The sequence below is a fragment of the Apis mellifera genome, linkage group LG4 (genome assembly GCF_003254395.2).
Source record: "Apis mellifera strain DH4 linkage group LG4, Amel_HAv3.1, whole genome shotgun sequence".
NCBI lineage: Eukaryota > Metazoa > Arthropoda > Insecta > Hymenoptera > Apidae > Apis > Apis mellifera.
In genome coordinates this window covers 9,556,691-9,568,403 of record NC_037641.1, presented here as the reverse complement: position 1 = coordinate 9,568,403, position 11,713 = coordinate 9,556,691, and the positions used below count along the sequence as shown (strand labels likewise).

Sequence of the window (11,713 nt, the reverse complement as noted above, 5' to 3'; positions counted from 1 at the left end):
CCGATAAATCCCGCCACCCGGAAATCATCTCGATACAATCTTTGGAAAATCTCCTATACGATAGGTTGCACGATCGTCGCCCGATCTCGATCTCGAGAGAGCGTTTGAAGTCGCGTCTAGCCGATATTACGTATGCCCGTGCATATACGAAAAGGGAGGGGGTGAGATAGGTTCGTCGGACGAGAGGCGGTCCTTCAAACTCGATAAAAGATCGATGCGAGGAAGGGAAAGTTTGAAGTCGTCGTTCCGACGTTGAAAGACTCGGCGAGATTGAATTTCCACGTAAGAGTGTGAAATGGAAATAACGAATGGAGAAATAGTTATGAATCGAACGAACGAGAGAAAAAAAAGAAAAAGAAAGAAAGAAAGGAAGAAAGAAAAATTGCTCGTTCGTGTGAGAAAATTGCAAAGAGGTCAGAGGGTTTTTCGGGCAAGGAGAGATTCCTCTTCGTTTCCACGCATTCCTCCTTCGTTTACGACGCGTTGATCACATATCCCGTTGATCGGTCCGCAATTGAATTCGACTTATCGCTCGCTCGAGAAGGAGGGAAAAGAAAGAAAGAGGGGAAGTTGAGAAGTTTTTCTCCCCGATCTTACTTTTTCCTTCTGTGCTCTATCCTCGAGGGGATTGTTCTTAAAATTAGTTGGCATTGGCGTGATACACGGCTCTGCCTCATTTCACGTCCAACTCTTCTCCATCCGATCGACAACGGGACTTTAAATCGACTTTCATCCTTCTACCATTCTTCTCTCTCTCTTGGACCAAGGAAAGGAAGGACGTACGTATCTTTAACTTTCTTTCTAATTACACCAATTAATTTTCCTTCTGTCGGGACGGAGAAGGACAGATAATACCGTCGAGTAATCTTTATTGAATGAATAATTTAAAGAGACTGCGCATTTATTTTTTCTTTTTTAAGAAACGTAAGAAATTTGAAAGTCAAGGTGCAAACTCACTCGAAGTCGCTCTGGATCGAAAGATTAAGCAATCAAGATGGTTACTTTCCTTAAAAAATATTATTCTTTAAACACGAAGCAAGTCGAGAGATCTTTCTCTCCCAAAAAACGATAGAGAGAGAAATTCTCCAATATCAACCATTTTCACCCGGTTGAAAAAAATCCGATATTTGGCACCATAGGGAGACACGCCTGATTCTTTATCTATCAATTTTCCTCTCCCCAGAACTAAAGGGAAGCCCGATTTATCCGCGCATTGGCGGATATCCCCGCCGATCCTCCCGCAATATCCACCCCTGAAACAGTTTTCGGTCTTCGCTCAACGGAGAACAACGCGAAAAACGGCAATTTAGCGTTGCTTGCTTGTCAACCGGTTAGCAGCTGCAAAGTCAGCCGCCGAGGGGGGATGGGGATGGCTCGGTGGACCGACCTCGTCGTCGTCGATCGCGCCTATCGCGGCGAAACAATCAGGGTGGCGTAAACGTTCGATCCCGAAACAATAAACGTGGCCTGGCCGGTTTTCCATCGCCTGAAAACTGCTTTTATCAGCCGACAGGGAGGGGGAAGGTGGAGATTTATCTTGTCGTCGTGCATTGCGGCACAATTTAGCTTTTTCCCCCGAACGAATCGCTCGCCATTGGGGGGTGAATATGCTCTATGACGGTTGGGACAATGGAGAAGGAAAGAAGAACACGCGGCGGTCGCCACCTCTGCCACCGGCTTCAAGCTTCATTCGTCGAAACGCAAAATTGATTTAATGCGAGGCCCGCGCGTTTCACGCGATCAGGAAAAATTTCACGTCTACGTTTACCTAACTGCGTACTACGCGTTTGTCGTTTCTTTTTTTTTTTCTTCTTCTCTTTCGTCCTCCTCTCCTCGAATTCTGCGTTTCGTCTCCTTCTTTTTTCCTTGGATGTGCACGTTTCACGGCCCTCTGATGATTCGTTCCTCGCTCTGGCGGAAGTTTTGATCAAAAAACGCACGTCGCTTCCAATAAAAATGGGAAAAAACAATTATTCGTTTTCAATTTTTTTTTATTTTGGTAGTTTCATTTTTTTTCATTTTCCCTCTCTCCTGTTTTTTTCTTTTTTTCTTCTTTTTTTTTTTTTGATCTCTAATTCCGTTACTTCTACCGTTTCATTTGCGTTACGTACGTCTACGTCGATTTGTCAAACGGCAATTGCTATAACTGCTTGTATGATATGCGGAGCGTGTTGTTATTTGAAAATTATTTTTCTACTTGTACACGATACGATGTGTCACTGATAAAATATGGAGGAGTTATTATTAAGAGATAATGTTAACTAAAAAAAATATTGATTATATGGTAATTTCTTTTCTTTATTTTTTTCGTAATAGCAATTAAATGTTTTTAGAATAATTGTTAAAGAAGAAGAAAGATAATTCTCTCGATAAGCAATAACAATTTATTATCGGAATTGATTAAGTCCAATAATGTTAATTAATATTAATTTAAACAGTATGCAAAAATAATGAAATATTTAAGTGACAATAAAGTGGCAATATATACATTGCAATACAATAATACATTAATATTTAATTATCTCTCTACTTATTTATACAAATCCTTGAAGTTATTTTCAAAGAATATAAATAAAATTAATTTACGTTAATTTCTGTAAAAAGTATAATTACACGTTGTTAAGTATAATAATTAATCAACAATATTGAATAACATTAAATATAGATTTAAAAATATTTTTGAGTTTCGTCGTAATAGTAAATTAAATTAAGTAGCACAAGTGTCCACAAGTGACATTTTTTCCTATTTTTAACGTTACGTAACGCGATAAAGTTAATATATATATATATATATATATATATATATATATATATATATATATAATACATTGAAATAAACTAATACAATTATTTCCCGTAACGTTTAATTAGTTCTGACCGCTAATGTTTCAAACATCAACATTCAAACGTAAATTACAACGTACGTTGCTACGTGCAATTTATTCCATTTTCATTTCTTGGGCAACGTATAAATAAAGTTTCCACGGTTACGGGATTCAATTTAGCAAGCATGAAGAATCGTGGCGAACCTTTGAAACTTGTTTTACAACTTCTTTAGAAATATATACGCTTTTACCTGGACGTGGCTCAACTTAAATCGCAAACTTCAGTGATTTTTACTAATAAGCTCGTCCCAGTTACGGGAAAGCACCACTTCCATTCTCTGGAAGTATATAACCCGGGCCCGACCCAACTTTTCGTTCGGATTTTTTTTTACAATACCACGGTCAGAGTAAGTTTTCCACGTAGAAAATTCCTCTTTCGGCCTAGTTAACTTTTTAAGGGAATATTGAACCGGCCCCATGCCCCCGATCCAATGTAATTACTTCGCCCATCTCGTGTATTGGACAAAGAGAAACTGTTTCGTTTACTTTATAAATATTTTATTAAAAAGCTAAACGGGATATAATAAATCTTGCGATGTAAAATTGTGTTTCCTCCTGTGTGGCGGAGGAAAGTTTTATTGATTGAATTTCTGCACGATAAAGAAAACGTTACGATTCAATATAGCCGAGGATCAGAAATTTTCCGAACTATTTTTAAAAGTCATTTCCATTGATTTCGTAGATCTTCTTTATTTCTAAATGATTAGAGAAGAATTCTCTTTGTTTGGTTTAATATTTTAACATGGAATTTAATTAAAAAATGATCACGTTAAATTTAAAACGATGAGCATTTAAATCAACAATTTTTTGTTCTTGTTCCTCTTAAATAAATTTTAGAAATTTTAGAAATATATGAGAATTGATTTTATGATTCTCGTTCAACGAAAGAGAATTTTACGTTGATTTTTTTTTTTTTTTTTATAATACACTTAAAGCATTCGACGAATAGTAGTTTAAAGGAAGGAAATTTTTCATTAATCAATATATTTGAATTTCGTATATATATATATATATATTTTTTTTTTAAATATTTTTCAATACGCGTGTAAGAATTTATTCACCTATGTCAAAACGCTCGTTTGACGTGAATGAAACGAGTATTGACGTCATGCTTGAAATATCGATATTATCCATTGAATATACTAAATTTCGAACATTTTCGGTAGTTTCCGAATATTCGACAGAAGTGGAAATTCTAAATGGCAACCTAGAATGCGATATACATATTTCCCATTTAGACAATTTTATATTATCTGAATTTGATTTTTACGTACGTATGAACCACGTTTCGAAAACTCTAAACTCTGAAGAGATGGAGAGTTATTCCGTATTGAAAAAAAAAATATGTAACATTTGACGGTTCAAAGTTTTATAGTAGTATTTTAGGGGGATAAATTAACGAGTTAAAATTGTTAATCACGTTCGATCGGGACCACTTATTGAAATCGCACGTTTCGTTGGCACTTGGCACTTGCATTATTACTGTTAATGCAAATTGATATAATTTTGAATAATCAGTTTTATTTGCACTATTATTCCATTAACGTTATTACTGATCTCGATAAAATAGGAACTGGAACTCTAGAATAGATAGATACAATTTGCCCAGTTTACGCTTAAATGTAATTAATTAATATAGAACCGCACGAGGCTCGCTATTGCTAAAATATTTCGAATATCATCATCCCTCTTCAAATAATAATTCCAATTATCAGTTCCAAAAACTATTTCATTAATTATTAATTATTATCTCGATCAATTTTTCGTCATTTCTCGAGTACAATTACTTAGTCTTGATGAAATATTATCCTTTGCCTTGGATCAAATTTCATCATCAATTTTCTCATCACAAATTTTATTCCATTCATTCACGTGAAAATATATAATCGATATAATTCTGAATAAATCTCTCTTATTTCTTAATCCTTCGTATAATCATTCATCCTTTCGATACAACTTGAAGAACTTGTTGTGTAGCAAAATTTCCATTCTTTTAAAAAAAAAACGAGAAATAAAATAGATAAATAAATAAAGAAATATACGATGAAACGCGAGCACTCTCCGTACTTTGAGTACTACGACTTAATCAATGGGACGTGCAGACGATCGAAAGATTGCCACGACTGAGGGTCATGTCGTCATAAAAGAGATATCGAGATATCCCTATCATCCGGTCTAGACTACGCGGAACAGGGTAAAAGGCACAAGTTTGGAGACACGAGGAAGTTGGGAGCAGAAAGGGGGATGATATCGTAGCTCGAGCCAATTAGTCCGGATTTACTGGACGACGACCGAGGAGGGGGCGCGTGGTCCATCCTTTTTTTTCCCCTTTTTTCCTCGCTTTTCATTCCTCCTGCCGAAAACAATCGTGAAAATCGCCTCGAATACTCGGCCAAAGTTTCGCGACGACTGGTTCCACGATCCGGTAAATGCTTTCTCGTTGCATCGCTCTTTCTCTCTCTCTTTCTCTCTCTCTCTCTCTCGCTTCTTCCTTCGATCCTTCGTGATCTCGCGCGTTTTACGACGATAGCTTTGCTCCTCGAATCTTTCTATCCCAGGGATTCGATTTACAGCCGCTATTATATGCAAATGTCCCGGCTAAAATATCCCGCCACGTGAACGCCAGCGCGATAGAATTCACTTGTGATCTTCCCTTAAGGAATTTTCATTTCGACTTTCACGGAGTATTGTTCGCCGATGAATATTTCAAGGGAGGGGGGGAAAAATATCGCGGTCTCTTTTATTTCTTCTTTTTCTTCCCCTTTTCCTTTTCTTTCCATTTTTTTTGACCATAAATATGCAATAATAATGTAAACGCGCGAAATGGAAATGTAATTACGTGTAATTATCGTCGATTGGATGGATATCGATCTGTGTGCCGATTTCAAAAATCGGAAGGAGAAATTTTCCTGTCGTGAAAATCTCTGATTTTGATATAATTATTCGTTAATTACTTTGTTACGTTAATATTTTGCACAGTATGTATTACGCATTCAACGTCTATATTCGTTTAGTTTCGTTAATTAATTAATTAATTTTCTTTTTATTCTGCTTTAACAGAGAGTTCATATTACAGCATTATTTCATATTTTCAGGAGGGGGAAACATTTTCTCTCTAAAATAGAGAAAATTATATACCCTATACATATACCATCGACGTTTAAATTAATCGAATACCGGCAAACTTTTACCGAAATGCAAATGGCTCCATTTGGGATTTAAGCTAAGCCTCTTTCCTCCATATTATCCATATGTCTATTTTTCTTTAATTAAGGACGATTTCCATTATCGTCGGAAATCGTTTCGATAAAGAATCGACCAAATTTATCGTATAACCTATCGTACCCCTTTAATCCCCCCTTAAAAATTATTGAACAGTTTACAAACTCGATGGAAATATTCCATCGATTGAAATTTTCAAACGCCGTATCGAAAGGACACCTCTTTCCACATCTCGTGTATGCGAATCAGAAACGGCACAAAATTCTATCTCGACATTGCGTATCCATCGGACATACGATATCAATATGAAGCATATTCTTTTATTCTCCCCTTCCTCCTATCACAAATCAAAAATTTGCGCGCGACAACAAAATTTTATCTCCCCCTTGTTCCCAGTTTCCACCTTGATGAACACGCGCAATTTCTCTCTCTCTCTCTCTTCCTTTCTTTCTTTTTAACAGGCAGCTGGTTAACGGAAGGGGAGGAGCGACACACACAAGAGACGAAAGGAGGATCGGTCGAAGTTGCCTAAAAGGGATGGAAGAGAGCGGTCGCCTAAAAAAAAAAAAAAAAAAAGGGGGGGTATCGATGCAAATTCGCAAATATATTCTGGTGGATAGGTGATTCGTAGTATCCGTAGTGGCGGGCAGGCCGGTAATTTCACGCGGCTGCATCCGACGAGGGATCGATCGACCGATGCGACATCATATGCCGCTACACAATGGGAAACAAATTACGAAATTACCATACTAAGCGACTTTCCACGGCGGCACAATAGAGCCAAACCATGCGGCAGATTGATCGCGATCCGCGGCCGGAAGATCGCGGTGCACTGCATACGTTATTTGCGTCTGTCTATACAGAGAGTTATGACTTTTTCGAATCCGTCCATTATTGTTCGTCTTCCCGTTCTTAATTTTTCCGTTCGAAAAGGAAGAATTCGTTTCGATTTCTCGCGATATTTTTTTCTTTTTCTCTTTTTCAACGTTGTTTTCAATTAAATTACCTTGAAAGCTGCGAGAAGTCGCAGGGTATTCGTGGAATTTATAATAAATCCGTGTAATTAGATTCTTTGTGAGATTTAAATTTATTTATGAATGAGTTTTAATTTCCTCCGATTTCGAGGTGGAGATCCTCCTCAATTGGATTTTTCTTGGAATTTTTCTTTTTCTTTTTTTTTGATTTTGGAGATTTGGAGATTCTTTGATACCGTCGTTACCTAAGTTGTTTTCCTTTTCTTCTTGGAGATTTCGAGATGAAATCTTCTGACACTGTCCGCCATGATTTTTCATAAAAATGTATGGTTCCTCGAGTTTACATAAGAAAATAACGATATACAATGTACATAAGTTAACATATTATCATATATTTTGTATGGTATAATTGGTCGCGTTTCAATGAACGTAACATAAAACATTCATGTGAATGCAAATGATATAAATGAACATAATACCGCGAACATGAAATGTTAACAGCTGTCCACAGGAATGTTTACGAAACGTTTACAAACATGTCCAGATATGACAGATTATTTACAATAATCTCGTTCGTTGTATATGAAAAATACAAGTTTATCGTTTCGAAAGAGCGTAATTAGAAATAAGTATCGATCCTCGTAAATAACTTCTTTCGCGAATTTTAATCCTCTCGATGCTTAAAACGGACAAACACTCCAATTCGCACCCTTCTTATATCCTTTAAAACCGTTAAAAAACGATCAAATGTCGAACGCGAACCAATTAACGAAAAAACAATTACCGTTTATTTCCAGTCCAACCAAAGAGAATTCGAATAAGGTAAGAGCACTTGGCTGGATTTTTTATTCGGCGCTCGTTTCCACCATTTGTCCAACATTATTCGTTCATTGCAAAAGAAAAAAAAAAAGAAAAAAACCCGACAAAATTCTTCGTCGCAACATTGCATTAACCGTCCCCGCGTTAAAATCGAATAATCATTAGCATCGGATGGCGCGCGATCGACGAGCCATCTAGCCGGTCTTACGCGTGTTCCAGCTCGAAAAGGCTCGAAAGGTTTGAAGGAGGAAACGATGATTTCACAAGCGCCACTCCAATTACGTACGGAAGAATGAAATGAAAATAACCGTTTCGAAATTTCTCTCGCCCTCTCATCCTCCTCCATCCGCTGCTCTCTCCCTCCCTCCCGCAACCCGCCTGTTTTCATTGACACATACGCACATTCATAATTCCACGTCCTCGTTAATGAAAGAACAACAGAATAGTTTCGTGGATTCTTGGCGTCCGTAACAAGGGCGGAGCGGAAGCGCACATAGAGCTCGCATGCAATTTAGATTTTACACGGTTGAGTTGAACACGAGGTTAAAATCAACACTGTGCCGCCCCCCCCCCTCTTCCCAACGCTCGGGAAAGTTTGCGTTTATGCGAGCGTAGTACAGATACGGTTCAGGATTGCGTGCCGATAAGCGGAAATTATTACACTCGAGTTGCGTAATCATCGTCATATCATCCTAATATTCGTTCCGCTCGGTCAATAGCGATTTACAAAAGGATGAATATCAGCATCGAGGAACGATACGAAATATTACGCATAAATTTCTTTCTATCGTTAGATTTGCTGTTATATATATATATATTAAAGTATCAATAATTATTCTTGTATCGATTTTTGATTACAAATTTGAAGAAATTTTATTGCAACGAAATCGTCTTTGTTCTTGTAATTGGAAAAAAATTTCATTATGATTCATTAATTTATTAATTTAATAATTTCTTATTTAACTATCAGTCTGTATATCACAAAAATTTAAAATAAATCTGTTATTCTCCATAGTGAACTATTTTCGTGGTGTTGGAAGAATAGAGTGACCTATATCTCACGGGATTGTGTTCAGAATTCGTTTTTGAGAGTTTGCTACAATTATGGAAGCGGCGGATGCATTTATTAGAACGACATCACAGATTATTAGCACTAGTCTTGTAATCACAGCGCCCGATGACAAGGTGCTCGGGTTGGCGGCGTCGAGTTGAATCGGCGGTTGCGGATTTAATTAAAGGATGTCGAGACGCGTGGCTCTTCGTATGAGCATCCGTCGGCTAATTTGCATGAACGTAGTCGGGACGCGACCAAGTAAGTGGAAAGTGCGACTTCGGTTACGTTATGGAAACGAAATCGATCCCGCCTTTTCATACCGCCCTTTGACTTTTTCATACGAGAGACTCGACGAGAGGATCGATTATTGTAATTGAATTTGCAATTTCCTCTGCAAATTTTCTTACAATTTTTCCCTAGTGAATGAGCAAAAGTTTTTTCAATTCGATAGAAAGAGAAATATAATTTAAGTTTGAAAATGCAGTTTGTTTATAATTCGTATACGGTATTTAAAATAGTAAAATATAGAAGCAGGGAATAATTGTGAGAAAGATGAGGACTGCTCGTGTAAGCAGTCGTGGCCGAGTGGTTAAGGCGTCTGACTAGAAATCAGATTCCCTCTGGGAGCGTAGGTTCGAGTCCTACCGACTGCGTTTTCTGAAAGTTGCGATATCGCCGCGCTTATATTTTAACATTTGATCATCGATATCGATAAATATAACGTGTGCGATTGAAAATATTTTTTAATCTTTATTTATTTTTGCAAGTAAATCGAGTTATCGATAAAGAAAAGATATCTATAAACCAGAAGGCTGAAAGTTATTCCAATTGTTATTATTTCTTTCTTTTCTTTCTTTTTCTTTTATAAATAAAATGGAAAAGACTACAATTACATCTTTAGACAGGAAGGAAATATAACACTATTTTACACGTCGACGTAAAATCTACTCCATTGCTTCCCGAGTAATAAATGATCTCTGGAGTGCTGAATATGGTTATGAATATTTAACAAGCAAATTCATCGTCTCTATTTTATTGTCGATTTAATATATGGAAATATAAACATTAATGCATTTCAAATGCAATTGCCCTTGAGATAAACCGCAACGCCAATTTCTATTTTTTTATTAGATCCACGTACGTGCCTCATTTACGTGCTTAAATATTCTAAGATCAACGCGATGCGAAAAAAATCATCCTAATCAGACGGGAATAGAGATAAACCAAACTATAATTAAATAATAAGAATAACAAAACTCCATCTATGAATCGAACAAATAGAATTCACACTTTTGATAAAATCTTGCATTCTATTTATATATACGTGCACGCATCGCAAAAATTTAACATCACGTCGAATATTCGTATTATTTTTACTTCTTTTTTCTTATTTTTATTTTTTTATTCATTTTTTTTTCCCCCTCTTCTTTTTAAATTTAAGACACGAACAGCACACGTCAGTCTGCTATTTTCCGTTTAATAATTACCGCCGCAGCTGCACAACCCTCGTTTGAAATTATACGCCCCTCCCCTCCCCCCTCGTATTAGAGAGGACTCGGTATTACGTTGCATTAATGATGGCGTACAAGCAACGTCGCTGACCCCGCGTATCGACGCGTCGTCGTTGGGGGCTAGAAATTAATTTTCCAGGGATTCATCACAGCAGCGGCAACAGCAGCAGCAGCAACAGATTTTGCCCTGCACGGCCAACTTTATCGTTTTCTGCTCTCCCTCCCTCCCTCCGGGTAACGTCACACCGGATTCGTTTACACTGGATGGATAGCATCACTCGGCCGGAATAGACTTCTGTATTATCGAAATAACGCAATTACACGCGATACGCGATTCCCATTGTTCCGCGGGCGTACACGTATCGTATCGTCATCCTCCTACACCTAGCCAGAGGTATTTATCTCCGTTATTATTATTATTACACGGAACATTTGTATTAATTACATCGGAGCGGGGAAGAGGATGGGGAAAAATTGGAAAATTGAAATTGATAAACGTTGATTTCCCCTGTTCAAAGATTCTATTATACGAAATAAACGGATAGTTTCGTTGCATAGCATAGGATTATTCGACGATAGATTACAATTACTCGCGAAAAATTTTCAAAATCCATTGGGGATTTATATTAAATTTATATTAAATTACGCAAAAACGATGATACAAAAATTATGATCGGTATTAAAATCGGTAGACGCGGGTAAGTAAACTGGAATGGGATAGTCACTGCCAGACAAGTGGAATTATGGTCCAACGAGTGGAGACGATCGTGGCCAGACAAGTAGCAATAACACAATTACGTTGCGAAACTAGTAGATTAACTCGAGAGAAGAGAATAAACAACTACTCAGGTAAGAAAAATATATATATATATACAAGAATTAAATAATCTCGTGTATAAAACAACATAAGAGAGAAGACAAGAGAGGGGGAAGGGGGAAAATACGTGATCCTGATACACGATACGCGATTCTCGTATAACTCGCTCGTGTTTAAAGAGTAAGATAGGAATCGAGGGAGAATCGTTCGAATTTCAATGTCGATTAGCGAGAGGGACACGGGCGTCGCGTGTCTATGAAAAATCAACTGCTGAACGAGCGTACTTCTCTCTCTCTCTCTTTCTCTCTTTTCTGCCCCCCTCTCGATAACGATGGGACAACGACAGGTCGGGTGATTTGCGGAAGGTGATGCGACAGGATGCAGGATGGGCGACAGTACGTACCTATTGCGTTAATTGTGATCGTTAATTC

The 11,713-nt window shown here is 37.4% G+C and overlaps 1 non-coding gene across 1 annotated transcript; it reads left to right on the top strand.

Moving 5' to 3' along the window:
• Positions 1-9,525: 9,525 nt before the first annotated feature.
• On the top strand, positions 9,526-9,607 carry TRNAS-AGA. Its single transcript has one exon. It is a non-coding gene; the product is annotated as a tRNA-Ser (tRNA).
• Positions 9,608-11,713: the final 2,106 nt, after the last annotated feature.